At 32.0% G+C, this 10988-nt stretch overlaps 1 pseudogene; it reads left to right on the plus strand.

Moving 5' to 3' along the window:
- Nucleotides 1–5810: 5810 nt before the first annotated feature.
- On the plus strand, nucleotides 5811–9187 carry LOC134251520 (uncharacterized; annotated as a pseudogene).
- Nucleotides 9188–10988: the final 1801 nt, after the last annotated feature.

Here is a 10988-nt window from a genome sequence, read left to right on the forward strand (position 1 = left end):
TGAGCAGTAACCGCATAGATTTGAAACAATTTGAAACAATATTTATTGAAGGAATAAAGCTTACACACCTACATAAATGAATTACACTGAACATGTATATTTAATCACAATTATCTTGGGTTTTTTGTGATTGATACTGGCTCCCATATTTATTTTCTATACAGAAAATTAAAATTGAAATAATTATATTTCACCGGAATTAGTTTTAAATAGATCTATTCATTATACATCATGGCCGATTTCCATACTATCGGGATACTCTAAAGGCATTTTTTAAAAAGTATTAGGGTTTTTGAAAAATCCGATGCTGATTTAGCCAAGTAATTTTTTCAGTATTGATTATTCTTTACTGACATGTTAATTAAAAAAATTATTGTTTTATTGTAAATTGTATTAGTGACCAGTATAGAATCCTAAGATTATGTTCAACATTAATTAATCTTGAAAGAAATTTATACACATTTCATTTATTTTTTTTATGCATTACATTTTTTTTACATAGATTGAAATTAGGGTCATTGTTTATTGAGCAGCATGTTCAATGATGTGTAACACTAATACGTGTACCCAAAGAACATGCATGATTGATTTTCTGTCCAAAGGCGATTGAAACCACAGGTGTTTATACCATTTTATTCATACACATTATCGGCCAGGTAAACAAAAGCAAAACAAAAAAGAAATAAATCACAATTCCAGGTATTACAGGTTTTCAGCTGTTTATTAATTTTTTTTTTAATTTCCTCTTTTAATAACTTATTCATAAATTAAAAACTAATTCATCTGTAAATTCCCGTATAATTGTTCACATTGCTTATGTTACGGAAGAATGGTGGCATAATTTTATTTCATGTCATAAAATAAATTGTTAGATTTTTATTTGAGGGTTGTATGTAATATCCTTTTAGCGTGGTGCTTGTAAAACGTGTAGCCTTTTCAATAAAAATATCTTATATCTAAATGTAATGATTTTTTAAATAGTGCCAAATGAAAATTTTGAGTATTTAATTTTAGATTTAATAAGAAAAGAAATCTACATGTAGACATTTTTTCTCATGAGCCTGTAGTTTTATATACTTTAGAAATAAAAATCTCCTCCTAACTTCCTTATTTAACAACTTTATTTTTAAAAATATTCTATATTACATTTGTGTAAATATACAGTCCCTAAAACTATAAATTAACTATAATACATGTAATCTCCAGTTATTAATTAAAAGATTATAAGAAATCCTTGCATATTAAACAGTCAAAACTCCTCTCTGCTACAAGTAAACAAAACAATAGGGAGCCTGCAAATTCAGAATACACAAGGGGGCGGAGCTATCATGTCACTCAGAACCTTTGTCACACATGAGTGAACAAAGCAGTCCCAGAAAGCAGTCCCAGGGGCAGCTGGGACTGCTGGGACTGCTTTTCATAGCAGTCCCAGAGCAGTCCCATAGCGGTCCCAGAGCAGTCCCACAGCGGTCCCAGGGACTGCTTTCTGGGACTGCTTTGGTGTCAGGTTGGGTCTGGTCGGTACTGTATCTGTGTTTTTATTTCCATGATTGATTTTTTTTCTAAATGTAATAAGTAATAATTATTTTCTTTTATCAAGGTGGTCTGCGAAGATATTTCCTGTCCAAAAAACAGGAAGATGTTTTATCTAAGAAGAACAAGCTGCAAGATCAGAAGCAGAAGAGAGTCCTGTATGAGAGGAAGAAGGAGGTAACAATACCATTTAAACATGATTATTTATAAAAAAAATAATGATTTTATCAGCACATATTCTTTTTTTTTTAAATTGACAATAATCATGCATTCAAAATTACTTCTAACTGCAGATAAGTGTATTGTGTATACATATGTATTGTCTCTGAATTAGTACTGCATATGTATAACATATAATTTAATTCATATATACATGGCCTTCAATAGTGCTTTTATTAAGTGAAATTTCAGTGATGCATCATTATGATTAGGTACTCAAGATTGCTGTTCTCTTCCTAGCGTTTACTTCATATTTATTATCTTTCTCAGAAAGCAAAGCGCAGGACTCGGGCCCTAGAACATCTGAAAAACAAGGGTTGGCAAACCGAGCAGAGGAGGGCCCAAATATTGAAAATATTGAAGGTAGAATACACGTCCAGTGATGAGGAGTGTGAGGAGGGGTTTGTTACTCATCCCCCATGTTGGCAGAGTGACACCTTTGCCAAGGTCAAGAGTACCTTGGACAAGGTATATCTTGAGACCTGCTCTGTGAAGAGCAAACGTTTACTTCAAAAGAGACGTATTGGAAGTAGTCACGTAAAGGAGCCCCCTACTATTCCAGAGGAATGTTTGTGGATGCTAAAAAAAGAATAAATTAGAAAATAAGAAAATTAGAAAATAAGAAAAGCATATCATTCTGTTTATTTCTTTTGGCATTTTTGAATGAAAAACCCATTCTAATACATGACTACCTCTACTACTCTTTTACATTATTCTGCGGTTAAAGAAACCTTAGATGTATGTATACACATCATTTATTTACTCAATGTACATTTTTAGACTGAATATTTACTACATGTATAATGTAAAAAAATTTTCCTACTTTTTTTATTTTCTACCCATTTAAATAATTTTTCACAAAATCTTGGTCCTTTTGTTAATTTCGTTAAATTAACAAGATCTTTATTTATTACAGATGATTATGTAAATAATTATACAGTAAAACTTGGTTATAACAAAGTCAATGGGACAACAGTAGCTGTAAAATTAAACATTAAAATTTATAAAGATAATTACTACAACTGAATGAATATAATGTAGGGCGAAATCAACTTTTTATGCATACTGTCTGGATTATTGAAATTTGCTTGATTTTTTAGGCAGTAAATGTAACTCAATAATATGCCTTCTATAACAGCATCATTAATTTAAAGATCTGATTAGGACAAAGGCATCAACATACTTAATGTATTAATTTTAGTTACGGTATTCCTTCAAAGTTCCACACTTCATGGTTAAATGCTTTATTTTATTATTATTATTATTTTGTTTCTTTGTTTTATCTGTTTATTTGTATGAAAATTTAAAATGAGATTGTTATTTGATACTTAACTTTATGTGTATCCTTAATCAAGCTGATATGGATCACAGTACTTTTATTATACCATTAAACTGATAAAAAATGTGGCCAAATGTTTTTATTTTTTGTTTTTACATGGGAAAGGATATTTAAAAGCATTGATTCCTTGCTTTTGAACGCCATGTTAAAGTGGAGATTTAGGAGTTAAAAAGGTTTTGTTGACATAAAAAGGTGCCTAAAAGTTGAAATTTTGTTAGATGACCTTTTAGTTTGAAAAGGTTTATAAAAGTAGATCTATATAAATCTGAAAGGTGTAAAAAAAAAAGTAGATATTTTTAATCAAAAAGTTACAGAAAAGATCAAATTTTGTAATATGAAAAGGTTAAAAAAAAGTATAAAATATAGTATTTTTATGCAAAAAAGGTGTATAAAAGTGGGCCATTTGGATATCTTTTTTTTTTGTATCCAAAATCTGATCAAAATTTGATCGTTTGTACCTTTCATAGAAAAATTAAAGGAGCATGAAAGGTGTCAAAAGGTGAATGAAATGTGGCCTTTTGTTAACCTTTTGGATATACAAAAGGTGGTTTTTCGTGCAGTGAGTGTTATTTTTTCAATTTACCTGTTTATAATCTCGTATGTGAGTTTTAAGTCGGATGCGGAAATTTGGCCGCTCCGCATGTAGAGTGTTAGTTTTTCAATTTACCTGTTAAATCTCATGTGTGAGTTTTAAGTCAGTAAAAAGGCATAACTTGACTTTGCATAGACACTTTTTCTGATTTATGTATTTTTATATATTACTTTAAGAATATGTTAAGGTTTCGTCAAAGGTCAAAATGTCCAAAAATTTATTTTTACAATAGCCCCAAAACTATGTGGGGTATAAAGTTAAAACTTTTACAGTTTATAAATATATCATTGATTAATAGATAGAAAGTAACTCTTGATAAAAGAAATACTTAGAAAAAATATTTATTGAGAAAAATTCTTCTTAAAAATGCATATATTTTCAAAAAATACACCTAATTAATCCACGCTTTTAGTGAAAACCATTATTGCAGAAACAAATTATGTTTATCAATGAAGGGCAAGTTGGACTTGGATAACTTCTAGAAAGTTGTTTTCCCTGTTTATTTTGTCCAAATGTTAAGATTTGAAAGTGAAAGTACATTGCAAATGGCGTATTTTATAGGGGTCTTGTCTTTATACATGTCATGCTTTCAATAACAGCCTTTCAGAGACCATTCACGTCCAACTTGCCCTTCAATGATAAACATATATTATTTCTGCAATGATTGTTTTTACAAAAAAGACATAATTAAGCAGGTGCATTTTCCTTTAAATATGCACATTTTCTGATACAATTTTTCTTAATAAATATCTTTTAAAAAATATATGTAATCAAGCGATACTTTCTATCTATTTATCAATGATATATTTATAAACTGTAAACGTTTTGAATTTATACCACACATAGTTTTGGAGCTGTTGTTAAAATAAATTTTAGTCATGTTGATCTTTGACGAAACCTTAAAGTGAAGTTTACTTCAATATTTTGTGTATTATTATGAGTTCTATTTGAGCAAAAAATACAAATGTTTACAAAACTGACAATTTTGTTATTATTATTTTAAATTGTTACATTTGTAAAATGATAAATAAACAGCGTAACTGCTAATGAAGTACGAGTATATATTTTCTTAAGAGAAGTACAGACTATAAGAAAAGCAAGTAACACTTAACTCTTTTTAATGATTCAGAATGTCTTTGAAAAAAACATGATAAATTGAGATTTATATAAAAATAATTGAATTTTCTCCTCTTTAGAATACATATACAGTTAATTCTCGATAAACCGCCACCTTTTGTAATTTAGAAATCATGGCGGTATAACGAATTTGGCGATGAATTGAATTTCCCATCTTTTAGGAAACAAGAAGTAGAGTTATCGTTCTTAGAAATACCATAGAACGTTTCTATTCTTATAATTACATGTTCTTGTATATAAAACATATTTCTAAATATTAAAATACTTCAAGTAATTTTTTATATACAATTTCTTTAAAACAAAATGTGCAGTTATTAAATAAAGACAAGTACATGTGCATCTATGTACATGTAAATCCACACGTCTGATATTGAAAAAAGAAACATGCTGGGTCGATCGTCGTGATATATTAGTGACAGTACGTAAAATGGTTTCTTGAATAAATTTATTATGGCATCATCGTTAGTGAAACGTTCACAATTTATACCGTATAATTATTTTTAAGCAAACTTTGCATTGTTTAAAGCAGAGATCATCAAAATAATATCGTATTCGGCGTACTTTAACAACAATCGCTTTCGTAGCGAAGCCATGACTAAATGATTTTTTAACAAAACAACAACAAAATCATTGTAACAGTTCATATTAAAATTATTTGTTCCTTTAATTCTAATTTAATTATTTAATTGTGTGTACCTTGTCTGGCTTTGCATGCTTTACGACAGGGATAGTGTCAACCAATTAGCCGCGCTTCACTGACCGCACGCACCTGTGGCGGTATATCGAGATAATTGACACTTAAAAATGGACGTTTGTTTTGAAAACAGGGTGGCGGATGGCGGTATGCGAATTTGGCGGTATAAAGAGAATTTTATATAGCAGGAAAAACGTTCTTCGGAAATCATGGCGGTATTGCGAAAATGGCGATGAATCGAATGGCGATAATTCGAGAATTGACTGTATATGTTTATTACTAATTAATTTCACATCATGACGTTAAGTATATACGTTAAAGTAAGTAACGCCAACGTCATGACGTTAGAATATGTAACGGCAACGTCATGACGTCGTAGAATTAATAGTGAGAACAATACCAAGTTCAAACGGCTGTAAAAATAAAACTAGAAAAGATATTTATAAAAAATTAAATGTTATATAATATACTAATCTAAGAGCATTGTTAGAAAAAGTTTCATCCGTTTTGGTGACAGGGCGGATTTTTGTACATTCTGGGTTAAGTGCTTTAAATCATGAATTGAAAAAAGATGACTGATTAATATTACTGAAAAAGTTTGTCAGAGAAAAAAAACAAATAGTATATTTATAACAGATTTCATGCTTTCATTAATTTTAGGTGGGAATTACTACACATGGATGTGTAAATGGGTTTACAAGGTGCATAGTTGTTGTACACGCTTCATTAAACAACAAAGCAGCTACGGTTTTTAAACCTTTTCTTGTGGCAACTCTTTCATATGGAATGCCATCTACAGTGAGATCAGATTATGGAGGTGAAAACAAACTGGTTGACTTGTTTGTTAATCTCGTAAAAGGTTGTGTACATCACATAACAGGGAGATCTGTCCACAACCAGAGGATAGAAAGATTGAGGAGGGATGTGCACGCACAAGCTTCTTCTATAACACATTCTCTATGCTCTTGAAGACAGTGGGAAAAGGGATATAAACAATCAAAATGACACGTTAGCTCTGCACTTTGTCTATTTGCCTGAAATAAATCGCCTACTTTCCCTGAACCAACATTCCATAAGAACAGAGGGAAACAAGACCCCAAAGCAGCTGTTTACCACTGGGACACTTACAAACAGCAGCAAGAACAGCTCTGCAATAAAATGTTTATTATCTCAGAAATTCACCTTAAAGAACAGTTAAAAAAGGACTGAATGAGTATGGGCTGTCCCTGGATGACATTCCCAATAGAGACATTCCAAATGAAGATGATGCGATAGAACAATTACAGTTACCTGAGAATGTAATTCGAGAGGACATGGCATTAGATGAACAAGAGATGTTTGTAAAACACTTATGCCCCCTCCCCCACAAATTGGTATTTTTTAACGTCCAAGGGGTATAACTCTGTCGAAAATGGTGCGATCATACCCAAAACAGAATTTGACCTAGAAATTCATCTGAATAATCTATATACTAAATTCCATTTCAATATGTGCAGCCCCTCCAAAGAAAATGAACGGAAACTGCATATAGTTGGAACTTTTCTTAGTCCAAGGGACATAACTCTGTCAATTATGGTGTGATCATTCCCACCCAAAAAAGAACTTGACCTAGATATTCATCCGGCTAATCTGTATACTAAATTCCATTTCAATATGTGGAGCCTCTCCATGGAAAATAAACGGAAACTGCAAATACAAGTAGTTGGAATTTTTCTAGTCAAAGGGGCATACATGTAACTCTGTCAAAAATGGTGCAATCGTACCCAAAACAGAACTAGACCTAGATATTTATCCAACTAATCTATATGTTAAATTCCATTTCAATATGTGCAACCTCTCTAAAGAAATGAACGGAAACTGCAAATAGTTAGAATTTTTCTAAGTCCAAGGGGCATAACTTTGTCAAAAATGGTACGATCGTATCCCAAACAAAAGGTGCATCTGCTAAAGGTGCAGATATCAATGGGAGGGAGAACAGACCATTCACCCTCTTGGGTAAGGGGACAGAGAAGATGGTTGATGTTGGCGCTGTTTATACTGTTAAGTGTATACAGCCGACCAACGACTTTATCAAACAGAGGTGCTACAGCTGTAAGCAAATGAAGTAAATCTTAACTAATACTAAAGAATAATGCTTATGGATTCTTTGCTTGTATATTTTGATTGAACAAGCAAGGAAGTTTATAAATGTTTATCATATTCCTGATTCACCTTTTTAACTACCTACAAAAACAAGAGGCCCATGGGCCTTATAGGTCACCTGAGTATAATGCAACAACTTTCAAACAATTAAAATTGGTTCGTGTTTTAAACCAGAGGCCATGAAATTCACAATTTTGAAAGAGGCATCATTGCTTATCATAATTATAAACCTAGCATGCTTACTCTTTTTATCTAATACCCAGATGTAGATCAGAGTAACAAAGAGAAAATGCACTTTCACTTTATAACCAGTTGTGCACCTCATCCCAAAGGAACCACTGACCCTGGGGCCACATATTTCAAAGTTTTGCAAATTTTATCATAAAATGGTTGATTAATACTAATGAACAGATTTCAAAGCATTAATTTATTTTCATACTTTGTAACTCCCCCCCCCCCCCCCCGGCCAACCAGGGGGCATAAAAAATAACCATTTTGCTAGATGCACATTTCTTCATCATAAATATATTTTCAAAGAAGTAATGCATTTTCACTATATAATCAATAGAGCCCCGCCCTAATACCAGAACCCCTGATCCTGGGGCCATAAAATTCACAATTTTGGAAGAAGCACTCTTTCTTAACATAAATAGTTTATTTAATATCCAGAAGCAGAATAAAAGATTTTCAAAAAATTAATGCATTTCACTATCTGATCAATAGAGCCCCGCCCTAACACCATTACCCCTGACCAGGGGGCCATAAAATTTACAATTTTGGAAGAAACTCTCTTGCTGAACATAACTATGTGTTTTGTTAGCTCATTTAATAATGTCAAAACCTCTCTTTTGCTCAAGTTTCATTATCTCGACAGAAGCGGATAAATAACGACTCTGATTTCTTGCAATTTAATATTGTGTGCTTTGAAAAATCGCTTAATACCCTCTGGTCCATCCCTTCAAACATCTACGAAGTTCAGTTATGCAAATTTATTGCTAAACTCTGCACTCTTGTGAATATACCAGAAAACTGTTTTCCTATCTGTGAAAGAACGTTTACGAATGTTTTCGAACATCTGTCCACTTAATGCTCCGGAACATCTTCATACAGAGATGCCTCGTGGGTGACAGTTATCGAAGATTTCAGTATTAATCTTGGCGCCGAACTCTCTGGACTTTCCCAGCAAGATCTTTACTTGTTCCTTTATTGGATCCCGAAACTTTGCAACTGTAAACGTCGCCTTCGACAACCTTCGATCTTCACCTACTTCACTTAAGATCCATTAGGGACGCAGCTGCCCACATCTACAGAATAATGCAATAATGCAATCCATGTAATCTAGTCTTCATCTGTTCCTTATAACCTTCAATCTCATTCGAATTCATTATTTACTATAATTAAATTAATTATCACTATTTTCATTAGTTTTTTGTCTAATTGATTATCCCGCATAATGTAGTCATATGTTCATATTTGTAGACATGCAATCATGTTGAAATTTAATCTCCGGTTTGGAGGGAATAAAGAATGACCAAGGAGACTTATTGTTCACGGAACAATAAAAGGTCTTTCCACATACTTTGAATTTTAATTTTGTTTTATATCTGACTCCTTAAAATTAAATTCCATGAATAAGAAACCAAAAAAGGATAGAAAAATAAAAAAAATGAAATGACCTTGGCCTTAAAACAATATTCAAGGTCAAAGGTCAAGAGTCACAATGCAATTGACCTCATGCTTTTACAACTTATAGTTTTCAAGTTATAAGATTTAATAGTAAGTGCAAAGACGTTAAAGGGCAATAACTCATATAAGGGCATATAAGATTTATACGGGGACATAATAATGCTGGGAATTACGAATCACATGTACCGGTACCTTGTTACTACATAATTATATTAGAGACTTGAAAAAATGAAAGTATATTGAATGAAAGTAGTCTTATATTATGCATACAATTATAATTAAAACGGAGAGTAGAAATCATCTTTTCTAATTTTTATGCCCCCGTTTTTGTCGTGTCCGTCTCTCTGTCTCTCTATCTGCCTCTCTGTCTGTTTGTCCGCAAGAACTTTATCCTTGCCCATAACTTTTGATTTAGTGGAGCTATGACTTTTGTATTTCATATCTGTATTCCTTGTGACTCCTACTTTCTTTGGGTACCACCAAATTTGACCTTTTGGCCTTGACCTCGGAGTTTGACCCACTTTTACATGAAAATTGTAAATTTTTACTTTGGCCATATCTTTTGAACAGTAGATACCAGGACATATATACTTCACATATGCAATGTTTGTTAAAAGACCTTTCATTGAATACCAACAATCTTGATCCTTTTACCTTGACCTTTTAGATTTTTGTAATTGTGAAAAAACGTTAACCTTGGCCATAACTTTTGAACGGTACAGGATAGGGCTTTCATATTTCATATATATAATCCCTGTGAGAAGACCCTTCATTGGATACCAATATCTTTGACCTTTTACCTTGACCTTTGAGATTGACTTACTTTAAAAAAGCAAACCTTGACCATAATTTTTAAAGAGTTAGGGCTAGTGCTTTCATACTTTACATATTTGATCCTTATGACAAGACCTTTCATTTTATAACAAGAACTTTGACCTTGGAGTTTGACCTACTTTTAAAAAAAATGAACGGTGGCCATAACTTGTGAACGGTTAGGGCTAGGGCTTTCATCTCTACATAAGTATTCTATTTGGCTAAACCTTTCCTTTGATACTAATTACATTGACCTTTTGACCTTGACCTTGGAGATTTTTGTACTTATTAAAAAACTTAAACATTGGCTTACTTTCAAATTTCACATATGTTTACCAGTGAGAATACCCTAGTTTTGGTAACAATTAATTAAATTTGCATTTGAGAAAAGCATAATCTTTGCTGTTGCCATATTGGGGCATCAGTGTTTCACAAACACATCTTTTTTTTCATTTAAGGACAGCTTAAAAAAATTCACGTAAATGCACGGAATCCACTCTGAAAGAACTGCTACAAAGACCACCACTTCAGCTAGGAATACAAATGTGTAAACCACAGCAACAACCATCACTGATACAACAACAACAAGAAAAGGTTTTCTGAGATTAAAAGGAAAATAGTTTTGAAAATTTTATAGCGTTTGAAGAAGAGAAAACTTCAGAAAGACTGGATGTCTGATTTTGATGTCGAGTAAGACTGAGTACTGGAGTATAATAATTACTTTTTTTAATGCGATCAGCATCATTAAAAGCTAAATTGTACAGACTTAAACATATATTTATAATTTTGCTTTACATTGGATTTGCTTTACCGATTTTTCAGATTTTTTTTAA

Source organism: Saccostrea cucullata, unplaced genomic scaffold, assembly GCF_032062105.1.
Source record: "Saccostrea cucullata isolate Sc308-1 unplaced genomic scaffold, CSIRO_AGI_Scuc_v1 ctg2168, whole genome shotgun sequence".
Lineage (NCBI taxonomy): Eukaryota > Metazoa > Mollusca > Bivalvia > Ostreida > Ostreidae > Saccostrea > Saccostrea cuccullata.